General features: G+C 46.7%; 4 non-coding genes and 50 pseudogenes across 4 annotated transcripts; all 54 read right to left on the bottom strand.

The window, feature by feature from the left end:
- Positions 1-77: 77 nt before the first annotated feature.
- On the bottom strand, positions 78-196 carry LOC148246210 (5S ribosomal RNA; annotated as a pseudogene).
- A 914-nt stretch (positions 197-1,110) lies between these two features.
- LOC148246209 (5S ribosomal RNA) lies at positions 1,111-1,229 on the bottom strand (annotated as a pseudogene).
- A 205-nt stretch (positions 1,230-1,434) lies between these two features.
- On the bottom strand, positions 1,435-1,553 carry LOC148246208 (5S ribosomal RNA; annotated as a pseudogene).
- A 559-nt stretch (positions 1,554-2,112) lies between these two features.
- Positions 2,113-2,231, bottom strand: LOC148246207 (5S ribosomal RNA; annotated as a pseudogene).
- Positions 2,232-2,794: 563 nt separating this feature from the next.
- On the bottom strand, positions 2,795-2,913 carry LOC148246206 (5S ribosomal RNA; annotated as a pseudogene).
- A 203-nt stretch (positions 2,914-3,116) lies between these two features.
- Positions 3,117-3,235, bottom strand: LOC148246205 (5S ribosomal RNA; annotated as a pseudogene).
- Positions 3,236-3,797: 562 nt separating this feature from the next.
- LOC148246204 (5S ribosomal RNA) lies at positions 3,798-3,916 on the bottom strand (annotated as a pseudogene).
- Positions 3,917-4,125: 209 nt separating this feature from the next.
- LOC148246203 (5S ribosomal RNA) lies at positions 4,126-4,244 on the bottom strand (annotated as a pseudogene).
- Positions 4,245-4,772: 528 nt separating this feature from the next.
- LOC148246202 (5S ribosomal RNA) lies at positions 4,773-4,891 on the bottom strand (annotated as a pseudogene).
- Positions 4,892-4,951: 60 nt separating this feature from the next.
- On the bottom strand, positions 4,952-5,070 carry LOC148246201 (5S ribosomal RNA; annotated as a pseudogene).
- A 206-nt stretch (positions 5,071-5,276) lies between these two features.
- LOC148246200 (5S ribosomal RNA) lies at positions 5,277-5,395 on the bottom strand (annotated as a pseudogene).
- A 204-nt stretch (positions 5,396-5,599) lies between these two features.
- LOC148246199 (5S ribosomal RNA) lies at positions 5,600-5,718 on the bottom strand (annotated as a pseudogene).
- Positions 5,719-5,953: 235 nt separating this feature from the next.
- On the bottom strand, positions 5,954-6,072 carry LOC148246198 (5S ribosomal RNA; annotated as a pseudogene).
- Positions 6,073-6,633: 561 nt separating this feature from the next.
- LOC148246197 (5S ribosomal RNA) lies at positions 6,634-6,752 on the bottom strand (annotated as a pseudogene).
- Positions 6,753-7,313: 561 nt separating this feature from the next.
- LOC148246196 (5S ribosomal RNA) lies at positions 7,314-7,432 on the bottom strand (annotated as a pseudogene).
- A 209-nt stretch (positions 7,433-7,641) lies between these two features.
- On the bottom strand, positions 7,642-7,760 carry LOC148246195 (5S ribosomal RNA; annotated as a pseudogene).
- A 203-nt stretch (positions 7,761-7,963) lies between these two features.
- LOC148246194 (5S ribosomal RNA) lies at positions 7,964-8,082 on the bottom strand (annotated as a pseudogene).
- A 205-nt stretch (positions 8,083-8,287) lies between these two features.
- Positions 8,288-8,406, bottom strand: LOC148246193 (5S ribosomal RNA; annotated as a pseudogene).
- Positions 8,407-8,968: 562 nt separating this feature from the next.
- LOC148246192 (5S ribosomal RNA) lies at positions 8,969-9,087 on the bottom strand (annotated as a pseudogene).
- A 104-nt stretch (positions 9,088-9,191) lies between these two features.
- Positions 9,192-9,310, bottom strand: LOC148246191 (5S ribosomal RNA; annotated as a pseudogene).
- A 563-nt stretch (positions 9,311-9,873) lies between these two features.
- On the bottom strand, positions 9,874-9,991 carry LOC148246190 (5S ribosomal RNA; annotated as a pseudogene).
- Positions 9,992-10,200: 209 nt separating this feature from the next.
- Positions 10,201-10,319, bottom strand: LOC148246189 (5S ribosomal RNA; annotated as a pseudogene).
- A 204-nt stretch (positions 10,320-10,523) lies between these two features.
- Positions 10,524-10,642, bottom strand: LOC148246188 (5S ribosomal RNA; annotated as a pseudogene).
- A 235-nt stretch (positions 10,643-10,877) lies between these two features.
- LOC148246187 (5S ribosomal RNA) lies at positions 10,878-10,996 on the bottom strand (annotated as a pseudogene).
- A 210-nt stretch (positions 10,997-11,206) lies between these two features.
- Positions 11,207-11,325, bottom strand: LOC148246186 (5S ribosomal RNA; annotated as a pseudogene).
- Positions 11,326-11,883: 558 nt separating this feature from the next.
- Positions 11,884-12,002, bottom strand: LOC148246185 (5S ribosomal RNA; annotated as a pseudogene).
- A 560-nt stretch (positions 12,003-12,562) lies between these two features.
- On the bottom strand, positions 12,563-12,681 carry LOC148246184 (5S ribosomal RNA; annotated as a pseudogene).
- A 392-nt stretch (positions 12,682-13,073) lies between these two features.
- Positions 13,074-13,191, bottom strand: LOC148246183 (5S ribosomal RNA; annotated as a pseudogene).
- Positions 13,192-13,393: 202 nt separating this feature from the next.
- Positions 13,394-13,512, bottom strand: LOC148246182 (5S ribosomal RNA; annotated as a pseudogene).
- Positions 13,513-14,070: 558 nt separating this feature from the next.
- Positions 14,071-14,189, bottom strand: LOC148246181 (5S ribosomal RNA). Its single transcript, XR_015814892.1, has one exon. It is a non-coding gene; the product is annotated as a 5S ribosomal RNA (ribosomal RNA).
- A 235-nt stretch (positions 14,190-14,424) lies between these two features.
- On the bottom strand, positions 14,425-14,543 carry LOC148246180 (5S ribosomal RNA; annotated as a pseudogene).
- Positions 14,544-14,748: 205 nt separating this feature from the next.
- On the bottom strand, positions 14,749-14,867 carry LOC148246179 (5S ribosomal RNA; annotated as a pseudogene).
- A 563-nt stretch (positions 14,868-15,430) lies between these two features.
- LOC148246178 (5S ribosomal RNA) lies at positions 15,431-15,548 on the bottom strand (annotated as a pseudogene).
- A 207-nt stretch (positions 15,549-15,755) lies between these two features.
- Positions 15,756-15,874, bottom strand: LOC148246177 (5S ribosomal RNA; annotated as a pseudogene).
- A 204-nt stretch (positions 15,875-16,078) lies between these two features.
- Positions 16,079-16,196, bottom strand: LOC148246176 (5S ribosomal RNA; annotated as a pseudogene).
- A 236-nt stretch (positions 16,197-16,432) lies between these two features.
- LOC148246175 (5S ribosomal RNA) lies at positions 16,433-16,551 on the bottom strand (annotated as a pseudogene).
- A 205-nt stretch (positions 16,552-16,756) lies between these two features.
- On the bottom strand, positions 16,757-16,875 carry LOC148246174 (5S ribosomal RNA; annotated as a pseudogene).
- A 563-nt stretch (positions 16,876-17,438) lies between these two features.
- LOC148246173 (5S ribosomal RNA) lies at positions 17,439-17,558 on the bottom strand. The gene has a single exon (XR_015815590.1). It is a non-coding gene; the product is annotated as a 5S ribosomal RNA (ribosomal RNA).
- A 208-nt stretch (positions 17,559-17,766) lies between these two features.
- Positions 17,767-17,885, bottom strand: LOC148246172 (5S ribosomal RNA; annotated as a pseudogene).
- Positions 17,886-18,448: 563 nt separating this feature from the next.
- LOC148246171 (5S ribosomal RNA) lies at positions 18,449-18,567 on the bottom strand (annotated as a pseudogene).
- Positions 18,568-18,776: 209 nt separating this feature from the next.
- On the bottom strand, positions 18,777-18,895 carry LOC148246170 (5S ribosomal RNA; annotated as a pseudogene).
- A 564-nt stretch (positions 18,896-19,459) lies between these two features.
- On the bottom strand, positions 19,460-19,578 carry LOC148246169 (5S ribosomal RNA; annotated as a pseudogene).
- A 559-nt stretch (positions 19,579-20,137) lies between these two features.
- On the bottom strand, positions 20,138-20,256 carry LOC148246168 (5S ribosomal RNA; annotated as a pseudogene).
- Positions 20,257-20,647: 391 nt separating this feature from the next.
- LOC148246167 (5S ribosomal RNA) lies at positions 20,648-20,766 on the bottom strand (annotated as a pseudogene).
- A 205-nt stretch (positions 20,767-20,971) lies between these two features.
- On the bottom strand, positions 20,972-21,090 carry LOC148246166 (5S ribosomal RNA; annotated as a pseudogene).
- A 558-nt stretch (positions 21,091-21,648) lies between these two features.
- LOC148246165 (5S ribosomal RNA) lies at positions 21,649-21,767 on the bottom strand. The gene has a single exon (XR_015815454.1). It is a non-coding gene; the product is annotated as a 5S ribosomal RNA (ribosomal RNA).
- A 561-nt stretch (positions 21,768-22,328) lies between these two features.
- Positions 22,329-22,446, bottom strand: LOC148246164 (5S ribosomal RNA; annotated as a pseudogene).
- A 209-nt stretch (positions 22,447-22,655) lies between these two features.
- LOC148246163 (5S ribosomal RNA) lies at positions 22,656-22,774 on the bottom strand (annotated as a pseudogene).
- Positions 22,775-22,978: 204 nt separating this feature from the next.
- Positions 22,979-23,096, bottom strand: LOC148246162 (5S ribosomal RNA; annotated as a pseudogene).
- Positions 23,097-23,332: 236 nt separating this feature from the next.
- Positions 23,333-23,451, bottom strand: LOC148246161 (5S ribosomal RNA; annotated as a pseudogene).
- Positions 23,452-24,599: 1,148 nt separating this feature from the next.
- On the bottom strand, positions 24,600-24,718 carry LOC148246160 (5S ribosomal RNA; annotated as a pseudogene).
- Positions 24,719-25,278: 560 nt separating this feature from the next.
- On the bottom strand, positions 25,279-25,397 carry LOC148246159 (5S ribosomal RNA). Its single transcript, XR_015815757.1, has one exon. It is a non-coding gene; the product is annotated as a 5S ribosomal RNA (ribosomal RNA).
- A 205-nt stretch (positions 25,398-25,602) lies between these two features.
- Positions 25,603-25,721, bottom strand: LOC148246158 (5S ribosomal RNA; annotated as a pseudogene).
- A 559-nt stretch (positions 25,722-26,280) lies between these two features.
- Positions 26,281-26,398, bottom strand: LOC148246157 (5S ribosomal RNA; annotated as a pseudogene).
- Positions 26,399-26,577: the final 179 nt, after the last annotated feature.

The following is a 26,577-nucleotide window of genomic DNA, read 5'->3' as shown; positions in this document are numbered from 1 at the left end:
TGACTCACATTTGCGTATAAACCAGCGGACCCTTGTTCCAGTCGCGCGTAACGTCGAACGACCCGTCTGAAAAAAAATTGGTGCGACACGAGGACTTCCCAGGAGGTCACCAAGCCGAGTACTACTCTCACCCAAGCACACTTAACTGCGGAGTTCGGATGGGATCCGGCGCATTAGTGCTGGTATGATCGCACCCCTTTAATTCCGCGCTGCAAATACATAAACTCCTTCTCCTTTCTTCCCCCTCCCGTCATTTGTTTCCTTGTGCGTGCGCACTGCACCTCCCGTGCTCGTTCTAATATCAAGTAAAATGCTACGGTGCCGTGACTCACATTTGCGAATAAAATTGAGGACCATAATTCAAGTCGCGCGTATCGTCGAAAGAATCATCTGCAAAAAAATGGGTGCAACACGAGGACTTCCTAAGAAAATGGGTGAAATATAAGGACTTCGCAGGAGGTCACCCATCCTAGTACTACTCTCGCCTAAGCACACTTAACTGCAGAGTTCTGATGGGATCCAGTGCATTAGTGCTGGTATGATGCAACTTGTTTAATTTTGCGCTTCAAATACATACACTCCTTCTCTTTTCTTCCTCCTCCCATAATTTATTTCCTTGTGCGTGCGCACTGCACATCCCGTACTCGTTCTAATATCAAGTAAAATGCCGCGGCGCCGTGACTCACATTTGCGAATAAACCTGCGGACCATAAATCAAGTCGCACGTAACGTCGAAAGAATCATCTGCAAAAAGATGGGTGCAACACGAGGACCTCCCAAGAAAACGGGTGAAATATAAGGACTTCGCAGGAGGTCACCCATCCGAGTACTTTTCTCGCCCAAGATCCATTAACTACGGAGTTCTGATAGAATCCGTTGCATTAGTGCTGGTATGATCCCTCATGTTTCATTCTGCACTACAAATACATACACTCTTTCTCCTTCCATCCCCCCTCCCGTCATTTGTTTCCTTGTGCGTGCACTCTGCATCTCTCTTTCTCGTTCTAATATCAAGTAATATGCCCCGGCAACGTGACTCACCTTTGCAAATGAACCAACGGTTTATAATTCCATTCGCGCGTAACGTCGAACAACCCATCCGAAAAAAAATTGGTGCAACACGAGGGCTTGCCAAGTGGTCACCCATCCGAGTACTACTCTCGCCCAAGCACACTTAACTGCGGATTTCTGATGGGATCTGGAGCATTAGTGCTGGTATGATAGCACCTGTTTAATTTCGCGCTGCAAATACATACACTCCTTCTCCTTTCTTCCCCCTCCCGTCATTTGTTTCCTTGTGCGTTCACACTTCACCTCTCATTCTCGTTCTAATATCGATTAAAATGCCCCTGCTTCTTGACTCACATTTGCGTATAAACCAGCGGACCCTAGTTCCAGACGTGCGTAACGTCGAACGACCCGTCTGAAAAAAAATTGGTGCGACACGAGGACTTCCCAGGATGTCACCCATCCGAGTAATAATCTCGCCCAAGCACACTTCACTGCGGAGTTCTGATGGGATCCAGTACATTAATGCTGGTATGATCGCACCTGTTTAATTTTGCGCTGCAAATACATAAACTCATTACCCTTTCTTCCCCCTCCCGTAATTTGTTTCCTTGTGCGTGCGCACTGCACCTCCCGTTCTCGTTCAAATATCAAGTAAAATGCTACAGCGCCGTGACTCATATTTGCGAATAAACCTGAGAACCATAATTCAAGTCGTGCGTAACGTCGAAAGAATCATCTGCAAAAAAATGGGTGCAACACGAGAACTTCACAAGAAAATGGGTGAAATATAAGGGCTTCGCAGGAGGTAACCCATGCTAGTACAACTCTCGCCCAAGCACCCTTACCTACGGAGTTCTGATAGAATCCGTTGCATTAGTGATGGTTTGATCGCACCTGTTTCATTTCGTGCTGAAAATACATACACTCATTCTCCTTCCCTCCCCCTCCCATCAAAAGTTTCCTTGTGCGTTCACACTGCACCTCTCCTTCTCGTTCTAATATCGATTAAAATGCCCCTGCTTCTTGACTCACAATTGCGTATAAACCAGCGGACCCCAGTTCCAGTCGAGCGTAATGTCGAACGACCAGTCTGAAAAAAAATTGGTGCGACACGAGGACCTCCCAGGAGGTCACCCATCCGAGAACTACTCTCGCCCAAGCACACTTAAATGCGGAGTTTTGATGGGATCCGGTGCATTAGTGATGGTATGATCGCACCCGTTTAATTCCGCGCTGCAAATACATAAACTCCTTCTCCTTTCTTCCCCCTCCCATCATTTGTTTCCTTGTGTGTGCGCACTGCACCTCCCGTTCTCGTTCTAATATCAAGTAAAATGCTACAGCACCGTGACTCACATTTGCGAATAAACCTGAGGACCATAATACAAGTCGCGCGTTACGTCGAAAGAATCATCTGCAAAAAAATGGGTACAACACGAGGACTTCACAAGAAAATGGGTGAAATATAAGGACTTCGCAGGAGGTAACCCATACTAGTACTACTCTCGCCGAAGCACCCTTACCTACGGAGTTCTGATAGAATTCGTTGCATTATTGCTGGTATGATCGCACCTGTTTCATTTCGCGCTGCAAATACATACACTCCTTCTCCTTTCTTCGCCCTCCCGACATTTGTTTCCTTGTGCGTGCGCACTGCACCTCTTGTTCTCGTTCAAATATCAAGTAAAATGCCACGGCGCCGTGACTCACATTTGCGAATAAATCTGCGGACCATAATTCAAGTCGGGCGTAACGTCGAACGACACATCTGAAAAAAAGAAAATGGGTGCAACACGAGAACTTCCCAGGAGGTAACCCATCATTGTACTACTTTCGCCAAAGCACACTTAACTGCGGAGTTCTGATGGGATCCGGTGCATTTGTGCTGGTGTGACCGCACCTGTTTAATTTCGTGCTGAAAATACATACACTCCTTCTTCCCTCCCCCCTCCCATCATTTGTTTCCTTGTGCGTTCACACTGCACCTCTCCTTCTCATTCTAATATCGATTAAAATGCCCCTGATTCTTGACTCACATTTGCGTATAAACCAGCGGACCATAGTTCCAGTCGCGCGTAACGTCGAACGACCCATCTGAAAAAAAATTGGTGCGACACGAGGACTTCCCAGGTGGTCACCAATCCGAGAACTACTCTCGCCCAAGCACACTTAACTGAAGAGTTCTGATGGGATCCAGTGCATTAGTGCTGGTATGATCGCACCCGTTTAATTCCGCGCTACAAATACATAAACTCCTTCTCCTTTCTTCCCCCTACCGTCATTTGTTTCCTTGTGCGTGCGCATTGCACCTCCCGTGCTCGTTCTAATATCAATTAAAATACCACGGTGCCGTGACTCACATTTGCGAATAAACCTGCGGACCATAAATCAAGTCGCGCGTAACTTCGAAAGAATCATCTGCAAAAAGATGGGTGCAACACGAGGACCTCCCAAGAAAATGGGTGAAATATAAGGACTTCGCAGGAAGTCACCCATCCTAGTGCTACTCTCGCCCAAGCACCTTTAACTTGCAGAGTTCTGATAGAATCCGTTGCATTGGTGCTGGTATGATTGCTCATGTTTTATTCTGCGCTGCAAATACATATACTTTTTCTACCTCCATCCCCCCTCCCGTCATTTGTTCCTTGTGCGTGCACTCTGCATCTCTCCTTCTCGTTCTAATATCGATTAAAACGCTCATGCTTCTTGACTCACATTTGCGTATAAACTAGTGGACCCTTGTTCCAGTCGCGCGTAACGTCGAACGACCCATCTGAAAAAAAAAATTAGTGCGACACGAGGACTTCCCAAGAGGTAACCCATCCGAGTACTACTCTCGCCCAAGCACACTTAACTGCGGAGTTCTGATGGGATCCGGTGCATTAGTGCTGGTATGATCGAACCTGTTTAATTTCGTGCTGCAAATACATAAACTCCTTCTCCTTTATTCCCCCTCCCGTCATTTGTTTCCTTGTGCGTGCTCACTGCACCTCTCGTTCTCGCTCAAATATCAAGTAAAATGCCACGGCGCCGTGACTCACATTTGCGAATAAATCTGCGGACCATAATTAAGGTCGCGCGTAAGGTCGAACGACACATCTGAAAAAAAGAAAATGGGTGCAACACGAGAACTTCCAAGGAGGTAACCCATCATTGTACTACTTTCGCCAAAGCACACTTAACTGCGGAGTTCTGATGGGATCCGGTGCATTTGTGCTGGTGTGACCGCACCTGTTTAATTTCGTGCTGAAAATACATACACTCCTTCTTCCCTACCCCCCTCCCATCATTTGTTTCCTTGTGCGTGCGCACTGCACCTCTCCTTCTCGTTCTAATATCAAGTAAAATGCTACGGTGCCGTGACTCACATTTGCGAATAAATCTGAGGACCATAATTCAAATCGCTCGTATCGTCGAAAGAATCATCTGCAAAAAAATGGGTGCAACACGAGTACTTCATGAGAAAATGGGTGAAATATTAGGACTTCGCAGGAGGTCACCCATCCTAGTGCTACTCTCGCCCAAGCACCCTTAACTTATGGAGTTCTGATAGAATCCGCTGCATTGGTGCTGGTATGATTGCTCATGTTTCATTCTGCGCTGCAAATACATACACTATTTTTCCCTCCATCCCTCATCCCGTCATTTGTTTCCTTGTGTCTGCACTCTGCATCTCTCCTTTTTGTTCTAATATCGATTAAAATGCCCCTGCTCCTAGTTCTAGTCGAGCGTAATGTCGAACAACCAGTCTGAAAAAAAAATTAGTGCGACACGAGAACTTCCCAGGAGGTCACCCATCCGAGTACTACTCTCGCCCAAGCACACTTATCTGCAGAGTTCTGATGGGATCCGATGCATTAGTGCTAGTATAATCGCACCTGTTTAATTTCGCGCTGAAAATAGATAAACTCCTTCTCCTTTCTTCCCCCTCCCAAGAAAATAGGTGAAATATAAGGACTTCGCAAGAGGTCACCCATCCGAGTACTTTTCTCGCCCAAGCACCCTTAACTACGGAGTTCTGATAGAATCCGTTGCATTAGTGCTGGTATGATCCCTCATATTTCATTCTGCACTGCAAATACATACACTCTTTCTCCTTCCATCCCCCCTCCCGTCATTTGTTTCCTTGTGCGTGCACTCTGCATCTCTCTTTCTCGTTCTAATATCAAGTAATATGCCCCAGCACCGTGACTCACCTTTGCAAATGAACCAGCGGATTATAATTCCATTTGCGCGTAACGTCGAACAACCCATCCGAAAAAAAATAGAAGCAACACGAGGGCTTCCCAGGTGGTCACCCATCCGAGTACTACCCTCGCCCAAGCACACTTAATTGCAGAGTTCTGATGGGATCTGGAGCTTTAGTGCTGGTATGATCGCACCTGTTTATTTTCGCGCTGCAATTACATACACTCCTTCTCCTTTCTTCCCCCTCCCGTCATTTGTTTCCTTGTGCGTTCACACTTCACCTCTCATTCTCGTTCTAATATCGATTAAAATGCCCCTGCTTCTTGACTCACATTTGCGTATAAACCAGCAGACCCTAGTTCCAGACGCGTGTAACGTCGAATGACCCGTCTGAAAAAAATTAGTGCGACACGAGGACTTCCCAGGAGATCACCCATCCGAGTACTAATCTCGCCCAAGCACACTTAACTACGGAGTTCTGATGGGATCCGGTGCATTAATGCTGTTATGATCGCACCTGTTTAATTTTGCGCTGCAAATACATAAACTCATTCTCCTTTCTTCCCCCTCCCGCCATTTGTTTCCTTGTGCGTGCCTACTACACCTCCCGTGCTCGTTCTAATATCAAGTAAAATGCTACGTTGCCGTGACTCACATTTGCAAATAAACCTGAGGACCATAATTCAAGTCGCGCGTATCGTCGAAAGAATCATCTGCAAAAAAATGGGTGCAACACGAGGACTTCCTAAGAAAATGGGTGAAATATAAGGACTTCGCAGGAGGTCACCCATCCTAGTGCTACTCTCGCCCAAGCACACTTAACTGCGGAGTTCTAATGGGATCCGGTGCATTAGTGCTGGTATGATCGCACCCGTATAATTCAGCGCTGCAAATACATAAACTCCTTCTCCTTTCTTCCCCCTCCCGTCATTTGTTTCCTTGTGCGTGCGCACTACACCTCCCGTGCTCGTTCTAATATCAAGTAAAATGCTACGGTGTCGTGACTCACATTTGGGAATAAACCTGAGGACCATAATTCAAGTCGCGCGTATCGTCGAAAGAATCATCTGCAAAAAAATGGGTGCAACACGAGGACTTCCTAAGAAAATGGGTGAAATATAAGGACTTCGCAGGAGGTCACCCATCCTAGTGCTACTCTCGCCCAAGCACCCTTAACTTGCGGAGTTCTGATAGAATCCGTTGCATTGGTGCTGGTATGATGGCTCATGTTTCATTCTGCGCTGCAAATACATACACTTTTTCTCCCTCCATCCCCCCTCCCGTCATTTGTTTCATTGTGCGTGCACTCTGCATCTCTCCTTCTCGTTCTAATATCGATTAAAATGCCCCTGCTTCTTGACTCACAATTGCGTATAAACCAGTGGACCCCAGTTCCAGTCGCGCACAACGTCGAACGACCCGTCTGAAAAAAAATTAGTGCGACACGAGGACTTCCCAGGAGGTCACCCATCCAAGTACTACTCTCGCCGAAGCACACTTAACTGCGGAGTTCTGATGTGATACGATGCATTAGTGCTGGTATGATCGCACACGTTTAATTCCGCGCTGCAAATACATAAACTCCTTCTCCTTTCTTCCCCCTCCCGTCATTTGTTTCCTTGTGCATGCGCACTACACCTCCCGTGCTCGTTCTAATATCAAGTAAAATGCTACGGTGCCATGACTCACATTTGCGAATAAACCTGAGGACCATAATTCAAGTCGCGCATATCGTCGAAAGAATCATCTGCAAAAAAATGGGTGCAACACCAGGACTTCCTAAGAAAATTGGTGAAATATAAGGACTTCGCAGGAGGTCACCCATCCTAGTGCTACTCTCGCCCAAGCACCCTTAACTTGCGGAGTTCTGATAGAATCCGTTGCACTGGTGTTGGTATGATTGCTCATGTTTCATTCTGCGCTGCAAATACATACACTTTTTCTCCCTCCATCCCCCCTCCCGTCATTTGTTTCCTTGTGCGTGCACTCTGCATCTCTCCTTCTCGTTCTAATATCGATTAAAATGCCCCTGCTTCTTGACTCACATTTGCGTATGAACCAGGGGACCCTAGTTCCAGTCGCGCGTAACGTCGAACGACCCGTCTAAAAAAAAATTAGTGCGACACGAGGACTTCCCAAGAGGTCACCCATCCAAGTACTAATCTCGCCCAAGCACACTTAACTGCGGAGTTCTGATGGGATCCAGTGCCTTCGTGCTGGTAGGAACGCACCGGTTTAATTTCGCGCTGCAAATACATAAACTCCTTCTCCTTTCTTCCCCCTCCCGTCATTTGTTTCCTTGTGCGTGCACACTGCACCTCTCGTTCTCGTTCAAATATCAAGTAAAATGCCACGGCGCCGTGACTCACATTTGCGAATAAATCTGCGGACCATAATTAAAGTCGCGCGTAACGTCGAACGACACATCTGAAAAAAAGAAAATGGGTGCAACACGAGAACTTCCCAGGAGGTAACCCATCATTGTACTACTTTTGCCAAAGCACACTTAATTGCGGAGTTCTGATGGGATCCGGTGCATTTGTGCTGGTGTGACCGCACCTGTTTAATTTCGTGCTGAAAATACATACACTCCTTCTTCCCTCCCCCCTCCCATCATTTGTTTCCTTGTGCGTTCACACTGCACCTCTCCTTCTCGTTCTAATATCGATTAAAATGCCCTTGATTCTTGACTCACATTTGCGTATAAACCAGCGAACCATAGTTCTAGTCACGCGTAACGTCGAACGACCCATCTGAAAAAAAATTGTTGCGATACGAGGACTTCCCAAGAGTTCACCCATCCGAGTAATACCCTCGCCCAAGCACACTTAACTGCGGAGTTCTTATGGGATCCGGAGCTTTAGTGCTAGTATGATCGCATCTGTTTAATTTCACGCTGCAAATACATACACTCCTTCTCCTTTCTTCCCCCTCCCGTCATTTGTTTCCTTGTGCGTTCACACTTCACCTCTCATTCTCGTTCTAATATCGATAAAAATGCCCCTGCTTCTTGACACACATTTGCGTTTAAACCAGCGAACCCTAGTTCCAGACGCGCGTAACGTCGAACGACCCGTCTGAAAAAAAATTGGTGCGACACGAGGACTTCCGAGGAGGACACCCATCCGAGTACTAATCTCGCCCAAGCACACTTAACTGCGGAGTTCTGATGGGATCCGGTGCATTAGTGCTGTTATGATCGCACCCGTTTAATTTCGCGCTGCAAATACATAAACTCATTCTCCTTCCTTCCCCCTCCTGCCATTTGTTTCCTTGTGCGTGCGCACTGCACCTCCTGTGCTCGTTCTAATATCAAGTAAAATGCTACGGTGCCGTAACTCACATTTGCGAATAAACCTGAGGACCATAATTCAAGTCGCGCGTATCGTCGAAAGAATCATCTGCAAAAAAATTGGTGCAACACGAGGACTTCCTGAGAAAATGGGTGAAATATAAGGACTTCGCAGGAGGTCACCCATCCTAGAGCTACTCTCGCCCAAGAACCCTTAACTTGCGGAGTTCTGATAGAATCCGTTGCATTGGTGCTGGTATGATTGCTCATATTTCATTCTGCGCTGCATATACATACACTTTTTTTCCCTCCATCCCCCCTCCCGTCATTTGTATCCTTTTGCGTGCACTCTGAATCTCTCCTTCTCGTTCTAATATCGATTAAAATGCCCCTGCTTCTTGACTCACATTTGCGTATAAACCAGTGGATCCTAGTTCCAGTCGTGCGTAACGTCGAACGACCCATCTGAAAAAAAAATTAGTGCGACACGAGGACTTTCCAGGATGTCACCCATCCGAGTACTACTCTCGCCCAAGCACACTTAACTGCGGAGTTCTGATGGGATCCGGTGCATTAGTGCTGGTATGATCGCACCTGTTTAATTTCGCGCTGCAAATACACAAACTCCTTCTCCTTTCTTCCCCCTCCCGTCATTTAGTTCCAGTCGCGCGTAACGTCGAACGACCCGTCTGAAAAAAAATTTGTGCGACACGAGGACTTCCCAGGAGGTCACCCATCCGAGTACTACTCTCGCCCAAGCGCACTTAACTGCGAAGTTCTGATGGGATCCGGAGCATTAGTGCTGGTATGATCGCACCCTTTTAATTTTGCGCTGCAAAAACATAAACACCTTCTCCTTTCTTCACCCTCCCGTCATTTGTTTCCTTGTGCGTGCGCACTGCACCTCCCGTGCTCGTTCTAATATCAAGTAAAATGCTACGGTGCCGTGACTCACATTTGCGAATAAAGCTGAGGACCATAATTCAAGTCGCGCGTATCATCGAAAGAATCATCTGCAAAAAAATGGGTGCAACACGAGAACTTCCTAACAAAATGGGTGAAATATAAGGACTACGCAGGAGGTCACCCATCCTAGTGCTACACTCGCCCAAGCACCCTTAACTTGCGGAGTTCTGATAGAATCCGTTGCATTGGTCCTGGTATGATTGCTCATGTTTCATTCTACGCTGCAAATACATACACTTTTTCTCCCTCCATCCCCCCTCCCGTCATTTGTTTCCTTAAGCGTGCACTCTGCATCTCTCCTTCTCGTTCTAATATCGATTAAAATGCCCCTGCTTCTTGACTCACATTTGCGTATAAACCAGGGGACCCTAGTTCCAGTAGCGCGTAACGTCAAACGACCCGTCTGAAAAAAAAAATTAGTGCGACACAAGGACTTCCAGGAGGTCACCCATCCGAGTACTACTCTCGCCCAAGCACACTTAACTACGAAGTTCTGATGGGATCCGGTGCATTAGTGCTGGTATGATCGCACCTGTTTAATTTCGCGCTGCAAATACATAAACTCCTTCTCCTTTCTTCCCCCTCCCGTCATTTGTTTCCATGTGCGTGTGCACTGCACCTCTTGTTCTCGTTCAAATATCAAGTAAAATACCACGGCGCCGTGACTCACATTTGCGAATAAATCTGCGGACCATAATTAAAGTCGCGCGTAACGTCGAACGGCACATCTGAAAAAAAGAAAATGGGTGCAACACGAGAACTTCCCAGGAGGTAACCCATCATTGTACTACTTTCGCCAAATCACACTTAACTGCGGAGTTCTGATGAGATCCGGTGCATTTGTGCTGGTGTGACCGCACCTGTTTAATTTCGTGCTGAAAATACATACACTCCTTCTTCCCTCCCCCCCTCCCATCATTTGTTTCCTTGTGCGTTCACACTGCACCTCTCCTTCTCGTTCTAATATCGATTAAAATGCCCCTGATTCTTGACTAATATTTGCGTATAAACTAGCGGACCATAGTTCCAGTCGCGCCTAACGTCGAACGACCAATCTGAAAAAAAATTGTTGCGATACGAGGACTTCCCAAGAGGTCACCCATCCGAGTACTACTCTCGTCCAAGCACACTTAACTGCAGAGTTCTGATGGGATCCAGCATTGTAGTGCTGGTATGATGGCACTTGTTTAATTTTGGGCTTCAAATACATACACTCATTCTCGTTTCTTCCTCATCCCGTCATTTGTTTCCTTGTGCGTGCGCACTGCACCTCCCGTACTCGTTCTAATATCAAGTAAAATGCCACGGTGCCGTGACTCACATTTGCGAATAAATCTGCAGACCATAAATCAAGTCGCGCATAACGTCCAAAGAATCATCTGCAAAAAGATGGGTGCAACACGAGGACCTCCCAAGAGAATGGGTGAAATATAAGGACTTCGCAGGCGGTCACCCATCCGAGTACTTTTCTCACCCAAGCACCCTTAACTGCGGAGTTCTGATAGAATCCGTTGCATTAGTGCTGGTATGATCCCTCATGTTTCATTCTGCACTGCAAATACATACACTCTTTCTCCTTCCATCCCCCCTCCCGTCATTTGTTTCCTTGTGCGTGCGCACTGCACCTTTCGCTCTCGTTCAAATGTCAAGTAAAATGTCACGTCGTCGTGACTCACATTTGCGAATAAATCTGCAAACCATAATTAAAATCGCGCGTAACGTCGAACGGCACATCTGAAAAAAAGAAAATGGGTACAACACGATAACTTCCTAGGAGGTAACCCATCATTGTACTACTTTCGCCAAAGCACACTTAACTGCGGAGTTCTGATGGGATCCTGTGCATTTGTGCTGGTGTGACCGCACCTGTTTAATTTCGTGCTGAAAATACATACACTCCTTCTTCCCTCCCCCCCTCCCATCATTTGTTTCCTTGTGCGTTCACACTGCACCTCTCCTTCTCGTTCTAATATCGATTAAAATGCCCCGGATTCTTCACTCACATTTGCGTATAAACCAGCGGACCATAGTTCCAGTCGCGCGTAACGTCGAACGACCCATCTGAATAAAAATTATTGCGATACGAGGACATCCCAAGAGGTCATCCATCCGAGTACTACTCTCGACCAAGCACACTTAACTGCAGAGTTCTGATGGGATCCAGTGCATTAGTGCTGGTATGATGCCACTTGTTTAATTTTGCGCTTCAAATACATACACTCATTCTCTTTTCTTCCTCCTCCCGTCATTTGTTTCCTTGTGCGTGCGCACTGCACCTCCCGTACTCGTTCTAATATCAAGTAAAATGCCACGGCGCCGTGACTCACATTTGCAAATAAACCTGCGGATCATAAATCATGTCGCGCGTAACGTCGAAAGAATCATCTGCAAAAAGATGGGTGCAACACGAGGACCTCCCGAAAAAATGGGTGAAATATAAGGACTTCGCAGGAGGTAACCCATCCGAGTACTACTCTCGCCCGAGCACACTTAACTGCAGAGTTCTGATGGGATCCGGGGCTTTAGTGCTGGTATGATCGCACCTGTTTAATTTCGCGCTGCAAATACATAAACTCATTCTCCTTTCTTCCCCCTCCCACCATTTGTTTCCTTGTGCGTGCGCACTGTACTTCCCGTGCTCGTTCTAATATCAAGGAAAATGCTAAGGTGCCGTGACTCACATTTGCGAGTAAACCTGAGGACCATAATTCAAGTCGCGCATATCGTCGAAAGAATCATCTGCAAAAAAATGGGTGCAACACGAGGACTTCCTAAGAAAATGGGTGAAATATAAGGACTTCGCAGGAGGTCTCCCATCCTAGTGCTACTCTCACCCAAACACTCTTAACTTGCAGAGTTCTGATAGAATCCGTTGCATTAGTGCTGGTATGATCGCACCTGTTTCATTTCGTGCTTAAAATACATACACTCCTTCTCCTTCCCTCTCCATCCCATCAATTGTTTCCTTGTGCGTTCACACTACACCTCTCCTTCTCGTTCTAAAATCGATTAAAATGCCCCTGCTTCTTGACTCACATTTGCGTATAAACCAACGGACCCTAGTTCCAATCGCGCGTAATGTCGAACGACCCGTCTGAAAAAAAATTGGTACGACACGAGGACTTACCAGGAGGTCACCCATCCGAGTACTACACTCGCCCAAGCGCACTTAACTGCGGAGTTCTGATGGGATCCGGTGCATTAGTGCTGGTATGATTGCACCTGTTTAATTCTGCGATGCAAATACATAAACTCCATCTCCTTTCTTCCCCCTCCCGTCATTTGTTTCCTTGTGCGTGCGCACTGCACCTCTCGTTTTCGTTCGAATATCATGTAAAATGCCACGGCGCCGTGACTCACATTTACGAATAAATCTGCGGGCCATAATTAGTGCTGGTATGATCCATCATGTTTCATTCTGCACTGCAAATACATACACTCTTTCTCCTCCCATCCACCCTCCCGTCATTTGTTTCCTTGTGCGTGCACTCTGCATCTCTCTTTCTCGTTCTAATATCAAGTAATATGCTCCGGCACCGTGACTCACCTTTGCAAATGAACCAGCGGTTTATAATTCCATTCGCGCGTAACGTCGAACAACCCATCCAAAAAAAAATAGGTGCAACACGAGGGCTTCCCAGGTGGTCACCCATCCGAGTACTACTCTCGCCCAAGCACATTTAACTGTGGAGTTCTGATGGGATTCGGGGCTTTAGTGCTGCTTGATCGTACCTCTTTAATTTCGCGCTGCAAATACATACACTCCTCCTTTCTTCCCCCTCCCGTCATTTGTTTCCTTGTGCGTTCACACTTCACCTCTCATTCTCGTTCTAATATTGATTAAAATACCCCTGCTTCTTGACTCACATTTGCGTATAAACCAGCGGACCCTAGTTCCAGACGCGCGTAACGTCGAACGACCAGTCTGAAAAAAAATTTGTGCGACACGAGGACTTCCCAGGAGGTCAACCATCCAAGTTCTAATCTCGCCCAAGCACACTTAACTGCGGAGTTCTGATGGGATCCGGGACTTTAGTGCTGGTATGATCGCACCTGTTTAGTTTCTCGCTCCAAATATATACACTCCTTCTCTTTTCTTCCCCCTCCCGTCATTTGTTTCCTTGTGCGTGCGCGCTGCACCTCCCGTTTTCGTTTTTATATCAAGTAAAATGCTACAGCGCCGTGACTCACATTTGCGAATAAACCTGAGGACCATAGTTCAAGTCGCGCGTAACGTCGAAAGAATCATCTACAAAAAAATGGGTGCAACACGAGGACTTCATAAGAAAATTGGTGAAATATAAGGTCTTCGCAAGAGGTAACCCATGCTATTACTACTCTCGCCTAAGCACCCTTACCTACGGAGTTCTGATAGAATCTGTTGCATTAGTGCTGGTATGATCGCACCTGTTTCATTCTGCGCTGCAAATACATACACTTTTTCTCCTTTCCTCCCCCTCCCATCAATTGTTTCCTTGTGCGTTCACACTGCACCTCTCCTTCTCGTTCTAATATCGATTAAAATGCCCCTGCTTCTTGACTCACATTTGTGTATAAACCAGCTGACCCTAGTTCCAGTCGCACGTAACATCGAACGACCCGTCTGAAAAAAATTGGTGCGACACGAGGACTTCCCAAGAGGTCACCCATCCGAGTACTACTCTCGCCCAAACACACTTAACTGCGGAGTTCTGAAGGGATCCGGTGCATTAGTGCTGGTATGATCGCACCCGTTTAATTCCACACTGCAAATACATAAACTCCTTCTCCTTTCTTCCCCCTCCCGCCATTTGTTTCCTTGTACGTGCGCACTGCACCTCCCGTACTCGTTCTAATATCAAGTAAAATGCCACGGCGCCATGACTCACATTTGCGAATAAACCTGCAGACCACAAATCAAGTCGCGCGTAACGTCGAAAGAATCATCTGCAAAAAGATGGGTGCAACACGAGGACCTCCAAAGAAAATGGGTGAAATATAAGGACTTCGCAGGAGGTAACCCATGCTAGTACTACTCTCGCCCAAGCACCCTTAACTGCGGAGTTCTGATAGAATCCGTTGCATTAGTGCTGGTATGATCGCACCTGTTTCATTTCGTGCTGAAAATACATACAGTCCTTCTCCTTCCCTCCCCCTCCCATCAATTGTTTCCTTGTGCGTTCACACTGCACCTCTCCTTCTCGTTCTAATATCGATTAAAATGCCCCTGCTTCTTGACTCACATTTGCGTATAAACCAGCGGACCCTAGTTCCAGTCGCGCGTAATGTCGAACGACCTGTCTGAAAAAAAATTGATGCGACACGAGGACTTCCTAGGAGGTCACCCATCCGAGTACTACTCTCGCCCAAGCACACTTAACTGCGGAGTTCTGATGGGATCCAGTGCATTAGTGCTGGTATGATCGAACCCGTTTAATTCCGCCCTGCAAATACATAAACTCCTTCTCCTTTCTTCCCCCTCACGTCATTTGTTTCCTTGTCCGTGCGCACTGCACCTCCCGTGCTCGTTCTAATATCAGGTAAAATGCTACGGTGCCGTGACTCACATTTGCGAATAAACCTGAGGACCATAATTCAAGTCGCGCGTATCGTCGAAAGAATCATCTGCAAAAAAATGGGTGCAACACGAGGACTTCATAAGAAAATGGGTGAAATATAAGGACTTCGCTGGAGGTCACCCATCCTAGTGCTACTCTCGCCCAAGGACCCTTCACTTGCGGAGTTCTGATAGAATCCGTTGCAGTGGTGCTGGTATGATTGCTCATCTTTCATTCTGCGCCGCAAATACATACACTTTTTCTCCCTCCATCCCCCCTCCTGTCATTTATTTCCTTTTGCGTGCACTCTGCATCTCTCATTCTCGTTCTAATATCGATTAAAATGCCCCTGCTTCCTGACTCACATTTGCGTATAAACCAATGGACCCTAGTTCCAGTCACGCGTAACGTCGAACAACCCGTCTGAAAAAAAAAATTAGTGCGACACGAGGACTTCCCAGGATGTCACCCATCCGAGTACTACTCTCGCCCAAGCACACTTAATTGCGGAGTTCTAATGGGATCCGTAGCATAGGGCTGGTATGATCGCACCTGTTTAATTTCGCGCTCCAAATACATAAACTCCTTCTCATTTCTTCCCCCTCCCGTCATTTGTTTCCTTATGCGTGCGCACTGCACCTCTCGTTCTCGTTCAAATATCAAGTAAAATGCCACGGCGCCGTGACTCACATTTGCGAATAAATCTGCAGACCAAAATTAAAGTCGCGCGTAACGTCGAACGGCACATCTGAAAAAAAAAATGGGTGAAACACGAGAACTTCCCAGGAGGTAACCCATCATTGTACTACTTTCGCCAAAGCACACTTAACTGCGGAGTTCTGATGGGATCCGGTGCATTTGTGCTGGTGTGACCGCACCTGTTTAATTTCGTGCTGAAAATACATACACACCTTCTTCCCTCCCCCTCTCCCATCATTTGTTTCCTTGTGCGTTCACACTGCACCTCTCCTTCTCGTTCTAATATCGATTAAAATGCCCCTGATTCTTGACTCACATTTGCATATAAACCAGCAGACCATAGTTCCAGTCGCGCGTAACGTCGAACGACCCATCTGAAAAAAAATTATTGCGATACGAGGACTTCCCAGGAGGTCATCCATCCGAGTACTACTCTCGACCAAGCACACTTAACTGCAGAGTTCTGATGGGATCCAGTGCATTAGTGCTGGTATGATGCCACTTGTTTAATTTTGCGCTTCAAATACATACACTCCTTCTCTTTTCTTCCTCTTCCCGTCATTTGTTTCCTTGTGCGTGCGCATTGCACCTCTCGCACTCGTTCTAATATCAAGTAAAATGCCACGGCGCCGTGACTCACATTTGCGAATAAACCTCCGGACCAAAAATCATGTCGCGCATAACGTCAAAAGAATCATCTGCAAAAAGATGGGTGCAACACGAGGACCTCCAGAGAAAATGGGTGAAATATAAGGACTTCGCAGGAGGTAACCCATCCGAGTACTACTCTCACCCAAGCACACTTAACTGCAGAGTTCTGATGGGATCCGGGGCTTTATTGCTGGTATGATCGCACCGGTTTAATTTCGCGCTGCAAATACATACACTCCTTCTCCTTTCTTCCCCCTCCCGTCAATTGTTTCCTTGTGCGTTCGCACTGCACCTCTCATTCTCGTTCTAATATCGATTAAAATGCCCCTGCTTCTTGACTCACATTTGCGTATAAACCAGCGAACCCTAGTTCCAGTCGCGCGTAACGTCGAACGACCCGTCGGAAAAAAAATTTTTGCGACACGAGGACTTCCCAGGAGGTCACCCATCCGAGTGCTGCTCTCGCCCAAGCACACTTAACTGCGGAGTTCTGATGGGATACGTTGCATTAGTGGTGGTATGATCGCACCCGGTGAATTCCGCGCTGCAAATACATAAACTCCTTTCCATTTCTTCCCCCTCCCATTATTTGTTTTCTTGTGCGTGCGCACTGCACCTCCCGTGCTCGTTCTAATATCAAGTAAAATATTACGGTGCCGTGACTCACATTTGCGAATAAACCTGAGGACCATTATTCAAGTCGCGCGTATCGTCGAAAGAATCATCTGCAAAAAAATGGGTGCAACACGCGGACTTCCTAAGAAAATGGGTGAAATATAAGGACTTCGCAGGAGGTCACCCATCCTAGAGCTACTCTTGCCCAAGCACCCTTAACTTGCGGAGTTCTGATAGAATCCGTTGCATTGGTGCTGGTATGATTGCTCATGTTTCATTCTACGCTGCAAATACATACACTTTTTCTCCCTCCATCCCCCCTCCCGTCATTTGTTTCCTTGTGCGTGCACTCTGCATCTCTATTTCTCGTTCTAATATCGATTAAAATGCCCCTGCTTCTTGACTCACATTTGCGTATAAACCAGTGGACCCTAGTTCCAGTCGCGCGTAACGTCGAACGACCCGTCTGAAAAAAAAAATTAGTGCGACACGAGGACTTCCCAAGAGGTCACCCATCCGAGTACTACTCTCGCCCCAAGCACACTTAACTGCGGAGTTCTGATGGGATCCGGTGCATTAGTGCTGGTATGATCACACCTGTTTAATTTCGCGCTGCAAATACACAAACTCCTTCTCCTTTCTTCCCCCTCCCGTCATTTGTTTCCTTGTGCGTGCGCACTGCACCTCTCGTTCTCGTTTAAATATCAAGTAAAATGCCACGGCGCCATGACTCACATTTGCGAATAAATCTGCGGACCATTATTAAAGACGCGTGTAACGTCGAACGACACATCTGAAAAAAGAAAATGGGTGCAACACGAGAACTTCCTAGGAGGTAACCCATCATTGTACTACTTTCGCCAAAGCACACTTAACTGCGGAGTTTTGATGGGATCCGGTGCATTTGTGCTTGTATGATCGGACCCGTTAAATTCCGCGCTGCAAATACATAAACTCCTTCTTCTTTCTTCCCCCTCCCATCATTTGTTTCCTTGTGCGGGTGCACTGCACCTCCCGTGCTCGTTCTAATATCAAGTAAAATGCTATGATGCCGTTACTCACATTTGCGAATAAACATGAGGACCATAATTCAAGTCGCGCATATCGTCGAAAGAATCATTTGCAAAAAAATAGGTGCAACACGAGGACTTCCTAAGAAAATGGGTGAAATATAAGGACTTCGCAGGAGGTCACCCATCCTAGTGCTTCTCTCGCCTAAGCACCCTTAACCTGCGTAGTTCTGATAGAATCCGTTGCATTGGTGCTGGTATGATTGCTCATGTTTCATTCTGCGCTGCAAATACATACACTTTTTCTCCCTCCATCCCCCCTCCCATCATTTGTTTCCTTTTGCGTGCACTCTGCATCTCTCCTTCTCGTTCTAATATCGATTAAAATGCCCCTGCTTCTTGACTCACATTTGCGTATAAACAAGTGGACCCTAATTCCAGTCGCGCGTAACGTCGAACGACCCGTCTGAAAAAAAAAATTAGTGCGACACAAGGACTTCCCAAGAGGACACCCATCCTAGTACTACTCTCGCCCAAGAACACTTAACTGCGGAGTTCTGATGGGATCCGGTGCATTAGTGCTGGTATGATCGCACCTGTTTAATTCCGCGCTGCAAATACATAAACTCCTTCTTTTTTCTTCCCCCTCCCGTCATTTGTTTCCTTGTGCGTGCGCATTGCACCTCTGGTTCTCGTTTAAATATCAAGTAAAATGCCACGGCGCCGTGACTCACATTTGCTAATAAATCTGCGGACCATAATTAAAGTCGCGCGTAACTTCGAACGGCACATCTGAAAAAAAAAAAATGGGTGCAACACGAGAACTTCCTAGGAGGTAACCCATCATTGTACTACTTTCGCCAAAGCACACTTAACTGCGGAGTTCTGATGGGATCCGGTGCATTTGTGCTGGTATGATCGCACCCATTTAATTCCGCGCTGCAAATACATAAACTCCTTCTCCTTTCTTCCCCCTCCCGTCATTTGTTTCCTTGTGCGCGCGAACTGCACCTCCCGTGCTCGTTCTAATATCAAGTAAAATGCTACGGTGCCGTGACTCACATTTGCGAATAAACCTGAGGACCATAATTCAAGTCGCACGTATCGTCGAAAGAATCATCTGCAAAAAAATAGGTGCAACACGAGGACTTCCTAAGAAAATGGGTGAAATATAAGGACTTCGCCGGAGGTCACCCATCCTAGTGCTACTCTCACCCAAGCACCCTTAACTTGCGGAGTTCTGATAGAATCCGTTGCATTGGTGCTGGTATGATTGCTCATGTTTCATTCTGCGCTGCAAATACATAGACTTTTTCTCCCTCCATCCCCCCCTCCCGTCATTTGCTTCCTTGTGCGTGCACTCTGCATATCTCTTTCTCGTTCTAATATCGATTAAAATGCCCCTGCTTCTTGACTCACATTTGCTTATAAACCAGTGGACCCTAGTTCCAGTCGCGCGTAACGTCGAACGACCCATCTGAAAAAAAAAATTAGTGCGACACAAGGACTTCCCAGGAGGTCACCCATCCGAGTACAACTCTCGCCTAAGCACACTTAAATGCAGAGTTCTGATGCGATCCAGTGCATTAGTGCTGGTATGATCGCAGCTGTTTAATTTTGCGCTACTAATACATAAACTCATTCCCCTTTCTTCCCCCTCCCGACATTTGTTTCCTTGTGCGTGCGCACTGCACCTCCCGTTCTCGTTCTAATATCAAGTAAAATGCTACAGCGCCGTGACTCACATTTGCGAATAAACCTGAGGACCATAATTCAAGTCGCGCGTAACGTCGAAAGAATCATCTGCAAAAAAATGGGTGCAACACGAGGACTTCACAAGAAAGTGGGTGAAATATAAGGACTTCGCAGGAGGTAACCCATGCTAGTACTACTCTCGCCCAAGCACCCTTACCTACGGAGTTCTGATAGAATCCGTTGCATTAGTGCTGGTATGATCGCACCTGTTTCATTTCGTGCTTAAAATACATACACTCCTTCTCCTTCCCTCCCCATCCCATCAATTGTTTCCTTGTGCGTTCACACTGCACCTCTCCTTCTCATTCTAATATCGATTAAAATGCCCCTGCTTCTTGACTCACATTTGCGTATAAACCAACGGACCCTAGTTCCAATCGCGGGTAATGTCGAACGACCCGTCTGAAACAAAATTGGTGCGACACGAGGACTTCCCAAGAGGTCACCCATCCGAGTACTACTCTCGCCCAAGCGCACTTAACTGCGGAGTTCTGATGGGATCCGGTGCATTAGTGCTGCTATGATCGCACCTGTTTAATTCCGCGCTGCAAATACATAAACTCCTTCTCCTTTCTTTCCCCTCCCGTCATTTGTTTCCTTGTGCGTGCGCACTGCACCTCTCGTTGTCGTTCGAATATCATGTAAAATGCCACGGCGCCGTGACTCACAATTGCGAATAAATCTGCGGGCCATAATTGGTGCTGGTATGATCCCTCATGTTTCATTCTGCATTGCAAATACATACACTCTTTCTCCTCACATCCACCCTCCCGTCATTTGTTTCCTTGTGCGTGCACTATGCATCTCTCTTTCTCGTTCTAATATCAAGTAATATGCTCTGGCACCGTGACTCACCTTTGCAAATGAACCAGCGGTTTATATTTCCATTCGCGCGTAACGTCGAACAACCCATAAAAAAAAAATAGGTGCAACACGAGGGCTTCCCAGGTGGTCACCCATCCGAGTACTACTCTCGCCCAAGCACACTTAACTGCGGAGTTCTGATTGGATCCGGGGCTTCAGTGCTGCTATGATCGCACCTCTTTAATTTTGCGCTGCAAATACATACACTCCTTCTCCTTTCTTCCCGCTCCCGTCATTTGTTTCCTTGTGCGTTCATACTTCACCTCTCATTCTCGTTCTAATATCGATTAAAATGCCCCTGCTTCTTGACTTACATTTGCGTATAAACCAGCGGACCCTAGTTCCAGACGCGCGTAACGTCGAACGACCAGTCTGAAAAAAAATTTGTGCGACACGAGGACTTCCCAGAAGGTCAACCATCCGAGTACTAATCTCGCCCAAGCACACTTAACTGCGGAGTTCTGATGGGATCCGGGGCTTTAGTGCTGGTATGATCGCACCTGTTTAGTTTTTCGCTGCAAATACATACACTCCTTCTCTTTTCTTCCCCCTCCCGTCATTTGTTTCCTTGTGCGTGCGCGCTGCACCTCCCGTTTTCGTTCTTATATCAAGTAAAATGCTACAGCGCCGTGACTCACATTTGCGAATAAACCTGAGGACCATAGTTCAAGTCGCGCGTAACGTCGAAAGAATCATCTACAAAAAAATGGGTGCAACACGAGGACTTCACAAGAAAATTGGTGAAATATAAGGACTTCGCAGGAGGTAACCCATGCTATCACTACTCTCGCCCAAGCACCTTTACCTACGGAGTTCTGATAGAATCGGTTGCATTAGTGCTGGTATGATTGCACCTGTTTCATTCTGCGCTGCAAATATATACACTTTTTCTCCTTCCCTCCCCCTCCCATCAATTGTTTCCTTGTGCGTTCACACTGCACCTCTCCTTCTCGTTCTAATATCGATTAAAATTCCCCTGCTTCTTGACTCACATTTGTGTATAAACCAGCGGACCCTAGTTCCAGTCGCGCGTAACATCGAACGACCCGTCTGAAAAAAATTGGTGCGACACGAGGACTTCCCGAGAGGTCACCCATCCGAGTACTACTCTCGCCCAAACACACTTAACTGCGGAGTTCTGAAGGGATCCGGTGCATTAGTGCTGGTATGATCGCACCCGTTTAATTCCGCACTGCAAATACATAAACTCCTTCTCCTTTCTTCCCCCTCCCGTCATTTGTTTCCTTGTGCGTGCGCACTGCAGCTCCCGTACTCGTTTTAATATCAAGTAAAATGCCACGGCGCCGTGACTCACATTTGAGAATAAACCTGCTGACCACAAATCAAGTCGCGCGTAACGTCGAAAGAATCATCTGCAAAAAGATGGGTGCAACACGAGGACCTCCCAAGAAAATGGGTGAAATATAAGGACTTCGCAGGAGGTAACCCATGCTAGTACTACTCTCGCCCAAGCACCCTTACCTACGGAGTTCTGATAGAATCCGTTGCATTCGTGCTGGTATGATCGCACCTGTTTCATTTCGTGCTGAAAATACATACACTCATTCTCCTTCCCTCCCCCTCCCATCAATTGTTTCCTTGTGCGTTCACACTGCACCTCTCCTTCTCGTTCTAATATCGATTAAAATGCCCCTGCTTCCTGACTCACATTTGCGTATAAACCAATGGACCCTAGTCCCAGTCGCGCGTAACGTCGAACGACCCGTCTGAAAAAAAAAATTAGTGCGACACGAGGACTTCCCAGGATGTCACCCATCCGAGTACTACTCTCGCCCAAGCACACTTAATTGCGGAGTTCTAATGGGATCCGTAGCATAGTGCTGGTATGATCGCACCTATTTAATTTCGCGCTGCAAATACATAAACTCCTTCTCAATTCTTCCCCCTCCCGTCATTTGTTTCCTTGTGCGTGCGAACTGCACCTCTCGTTCTCGTTCAAATATCAAGTAAAATGCCACGGCGCCGTGACTCACATTTGCGAATAAGTCTGCGGACCATAATTAAAGTCGCGCGTAACGTCGAACGGCACATCTGAAAAAAAGAAAATGGGTGAAACACGAGAACTTCCTAGGAGGTAACCCATCATTGTACCACTTTCGCCAAAGCACACTTAACTGCGGAGTTCTGATGGGATCCGGTGCATTTGTGCTGGTGTGACCGCACCTGTTTAATTTTGTGCTGAAAATACATACACTCCTTCTTCCCTCCCCCCCTCCCATCATTTGTTTCCTTGTGCGTTCACACTGGACCTCTCCTTCTCGTTCTAATATCGATTAAAATGCCCCTGATTCTTAACTCACATTTGCATATAAACCAGCGGACCATAGTTCCAGTCGCGCGTAACGTCAAACGACCCATCTGAAAAAAAATTATTGCGATACGAGGACTTCCCAAGAGGTCATCCATCCGAGTACTACTCTCAACCAAGCACACTTAACTGCAGAGTTCTGATGGGATCCGGTGCATTAGTGCTGGTATGATGCCACTTGTTTAATTTTGCGCTTCAAATACATACACTCCTTCTCTTTTCTTCCTCCTCCCGTCATTTGTTTCCTTGTGCGTGCGCACTACACCTCCCGTACTCGTTCTAATATCAAGTAAAATGTCACGGCGCCGTGACTCACATTTGCGAATAAACTTGCGGACCATAAATCATGTTGCGCGTAACGTCAAAAGAATCATCTGCAAAAAGATGGGTGCAACACGAGGACCTCCAGAGAAAATGGGTGAAATATAAGGACTTCGCAGGAGGTAACCCATCCGAGTACTATTCTCGCCCAAGCACACTTAACTGCAGAGTTCTGATGGGATCCGGTGCATTTGTGCTGGTCTGATCGCACCTGTTTAATTTCGCACTCCAAATACATACACTAATTCCCCTTTCTTCTCCCTCCCGTCATTTGTTTCCTTGTGCGTGCGCACTGTACCTCCCGTTCTCGTTCTAATATCAAGTAAAATGCCACGGCACCGTGACTCACATTTGCGAATAAACCTGAGGACCATAATTCAAGTCGCGCGTAACGTCGAAAGAATCATCTGCAAAAAAATGGGTGCAACACCAGGACTTTTACAAGAAAATGGGTGAAATATAAGGACTTCGCAGGAGGTAACCCTTGCTAGTACTACTCTCGCCCAAGCACCCTTACCTACGGAGTTCTGATAGAATCCGTTGCATTAGTGCTGGTATGATCGCACCTGTTTCATTTCGTGCTGAAAATACATACACTCCTTCTCCTTCCCTCCCCCTCCCATCAATTGTTTCCTTGTGCGTTCACACTGCACCTCTCTTTCTCGTTGTAATGTCGATTAAAATGGGTGCAACACGAGGACATCACAAGAAAATGAGTGAAATATAAGGACTTCGCAGGAGGTAACCCATGCTAGTACTACTCTCGCCCAAGGACCCTTACCTACGGAGTTCTGATAGAATCCGTTGCATTAGTGCTGGTATGATCGCACCTGTTTCATTTCGTGCTGAAAATACATACATTCCTTCTCTTTCTCTCCCCCTCCCATCAATCGTTTCCTTGTGCGTTCACACTGCACCTCTTGTTCTCGTTCTAATATCGATTAAAATGCCCCTACTTCTTGACTCACATTTGCGTATAAACCAGCGGACCCTAGTTCCAGTCCTGCGTAACATCGAACAACCCGCCTGAAAAAAAATTGGTACGACACGAGGACTTCGCAGGAGGTAACCCATGCTAGTACTACTCTCGCCGAAGCACCCTTACCTACGGAGTTCTGATAGAATCCGCTGCATTAGTGCTGGTATGATCGCACTTGTTTCATTTCGTGCTGAAAATACATACACTCCTTCTCCTTCCCTCCCTTTCCCATCAATTGTTTCCTTGTGGGAACACACTGCACCTCTCCTTCTCGTTCTAATATCGATTAAAATGCCCATGCTTCTTGACTCACATTTGCGTATAAACCAGCGGACCCCAGTTCCAGTCGCGCGTAACGTCGAACGACCCGTCTGAAAAAAAATTAATGCGACACGAGGACTTCCCAGGAGGTCACCCATCCTAGTACTACTCTCGCCCAAGCACACTTAACTGCGAAGTTCTGATGGGATCCGGTGCATTAGTACTTGTATGATCGCATCCGTTTAATTTTGGGCAGCAAATACATAAACTCCTACTCCTTTCTTCTCCCTCCCGTCATTTGTTTCCTTGTGCGTGCGCAATGCACCTCCTGTGTTCGTTCTAATATCAAGTAAAATGCTACGGTGCCATGACTCACATTTGCGAATAAACCTGCGGACCATAAATCAAGTCGTGCGTAACGTCGAAAGAATCATCCGCAAAAAAATGGGTGCAACAAGAGGACTTCCTACGAAAATGGGTGAAATATAAGGACTTCGCAAGAGGTCACCCGTCCGAGTACTTTTCTCTCCCAAGCACCCTTAACTGCGGAGTTCTGATAGAATCCGTTGCATTAGTGCTGGTATGATCCCTCATGTTTCATTCTGCACTACAAATACATACACTCTTTCTCCTCCCATCCCCCCTCCCGTCATTTGTTTCCTTGTGCGTGCACTCTGCATCTCTCTTTCTCGTTCTAATATCAAGTAATATGACCCGGCACCGTGACTCACCTTTGCAAATGAACCAGTGGTTTATAATTCCATTCGAGCGTAACGTCGAACAACCCATCCGAAAAAAAATAGGTGCAACACGAGGGCTTCCCAAGTGGTCACCCATACGAGTACTACCCTCGCCCAAGCACACTTAACTGCGGAGTTCTGATGGGATCCGGAGTTTTGGTGCTGGTATGATTGCACCTGTTTAATTTCGCGCTGCAAATACATACACTCCTTCTCCTTTCTTCCCCCTCCGGTCATTTGTTTCCTTGTGCGTTCACACTTTACCTCTCATTCTCGTTCTAATATCGATTAAAATGCCCCTGATTCTTGACTCAAATTTGTGTATAAACCAGTGGACCCTAGTTCCAGTCGCGCGTAACGTCGAACGACCCGTCTGAAAAAAAATTGGTGCGACACGAGGACTTCCCAGAAGGTCACCCATCCGAGTACTACTCTCGCCCAAGCACACTTAACTGCGGAGTTCTGATGGGATCCGATGAATTAGTGCTAGTATGATCGCACCCGTTTAATTTAGCGCTGCAAATACATAAAATCCTTCTCCTTTCTTCCCCCTCCCGTCATTTGTTTCCTTGTGCGTGCGCACTGCACCTCCCGTGCTCATTCTAATATCAAGTAAAATGCTACGGTGCCATGACTCACATTTGCGAATAAACCTGAGGACCATAATTTAAGTCGCGCGTATCGTCGAAAGAATCATCTGCAAAAAAATGGGTGCAACACGAGAACTTCCGAAAATGGGTGAAATATAAGGACTTCGCAAGAGGTCACCCATCCTAGTGCTACTCTCGCCCAAGCACCCTTAACTTGCGGAGTTCTTATAGAATCCGTTGCATTGGTGCTGGTATGATTGCTCATGTTTCATTCTGTGCTTCAAATACATACACTTTTTCTCCCTTCATCCCCCCTCCCGTCATTTGTTTCCTTGTGTGTGCACTCTGCATCTCTCCTTCTCGTTCTAATATCGATTAAAATGCCCCTACTTCTTGACTCACATTTGCGTATAAACCAGCGTACCCTAGTTCCAGTAGCGCGTAACGTCGAACGACCTGTCTGAAAAAAAAATTAGTGCGACACGAGGACTTCCAAGAAGGTCACCCATCCGAGTACTACTCCCGCCCAAGCACACTTAACTGCAGATTCTGATGAGATCCGGTGCATTAGTGATGGTATGATCGCACCTGTTTAATTTCACACTGCGAATACATAAACTCCTTCTCCTTTCTTCCCCCTCAAGTCATTTGTTTCCTTGTGCGTGCGCACTGCACCTCTCGTTCTCGTTCAAATATCAAGTAAAATGCCACGGCACCGTGACTCACATTTGCGAATAAATCTGCGGACCATAGTTAAAGTCGTGTGTAA

Source organism: Carica papaya, chromosome 8 (genome assembly GCF_054855325.1).
Source record: "Carica papaya isolate Zhongbai chromosome 8, ASM5485532v1, whole genome shotgun sequence".
Classification (NCBI taxonomy): Eukaryota; Viridiplantae; Streptophyta; class Magnoliopsida; order Brassicales; family Caricaceae; genus Carica; species Carica papaya.
The sequence above is the reverse complement of the archived record's forward strand: the minus strand, read 5'-3'. Positions and strand labels throughout refer to the sequence as shown.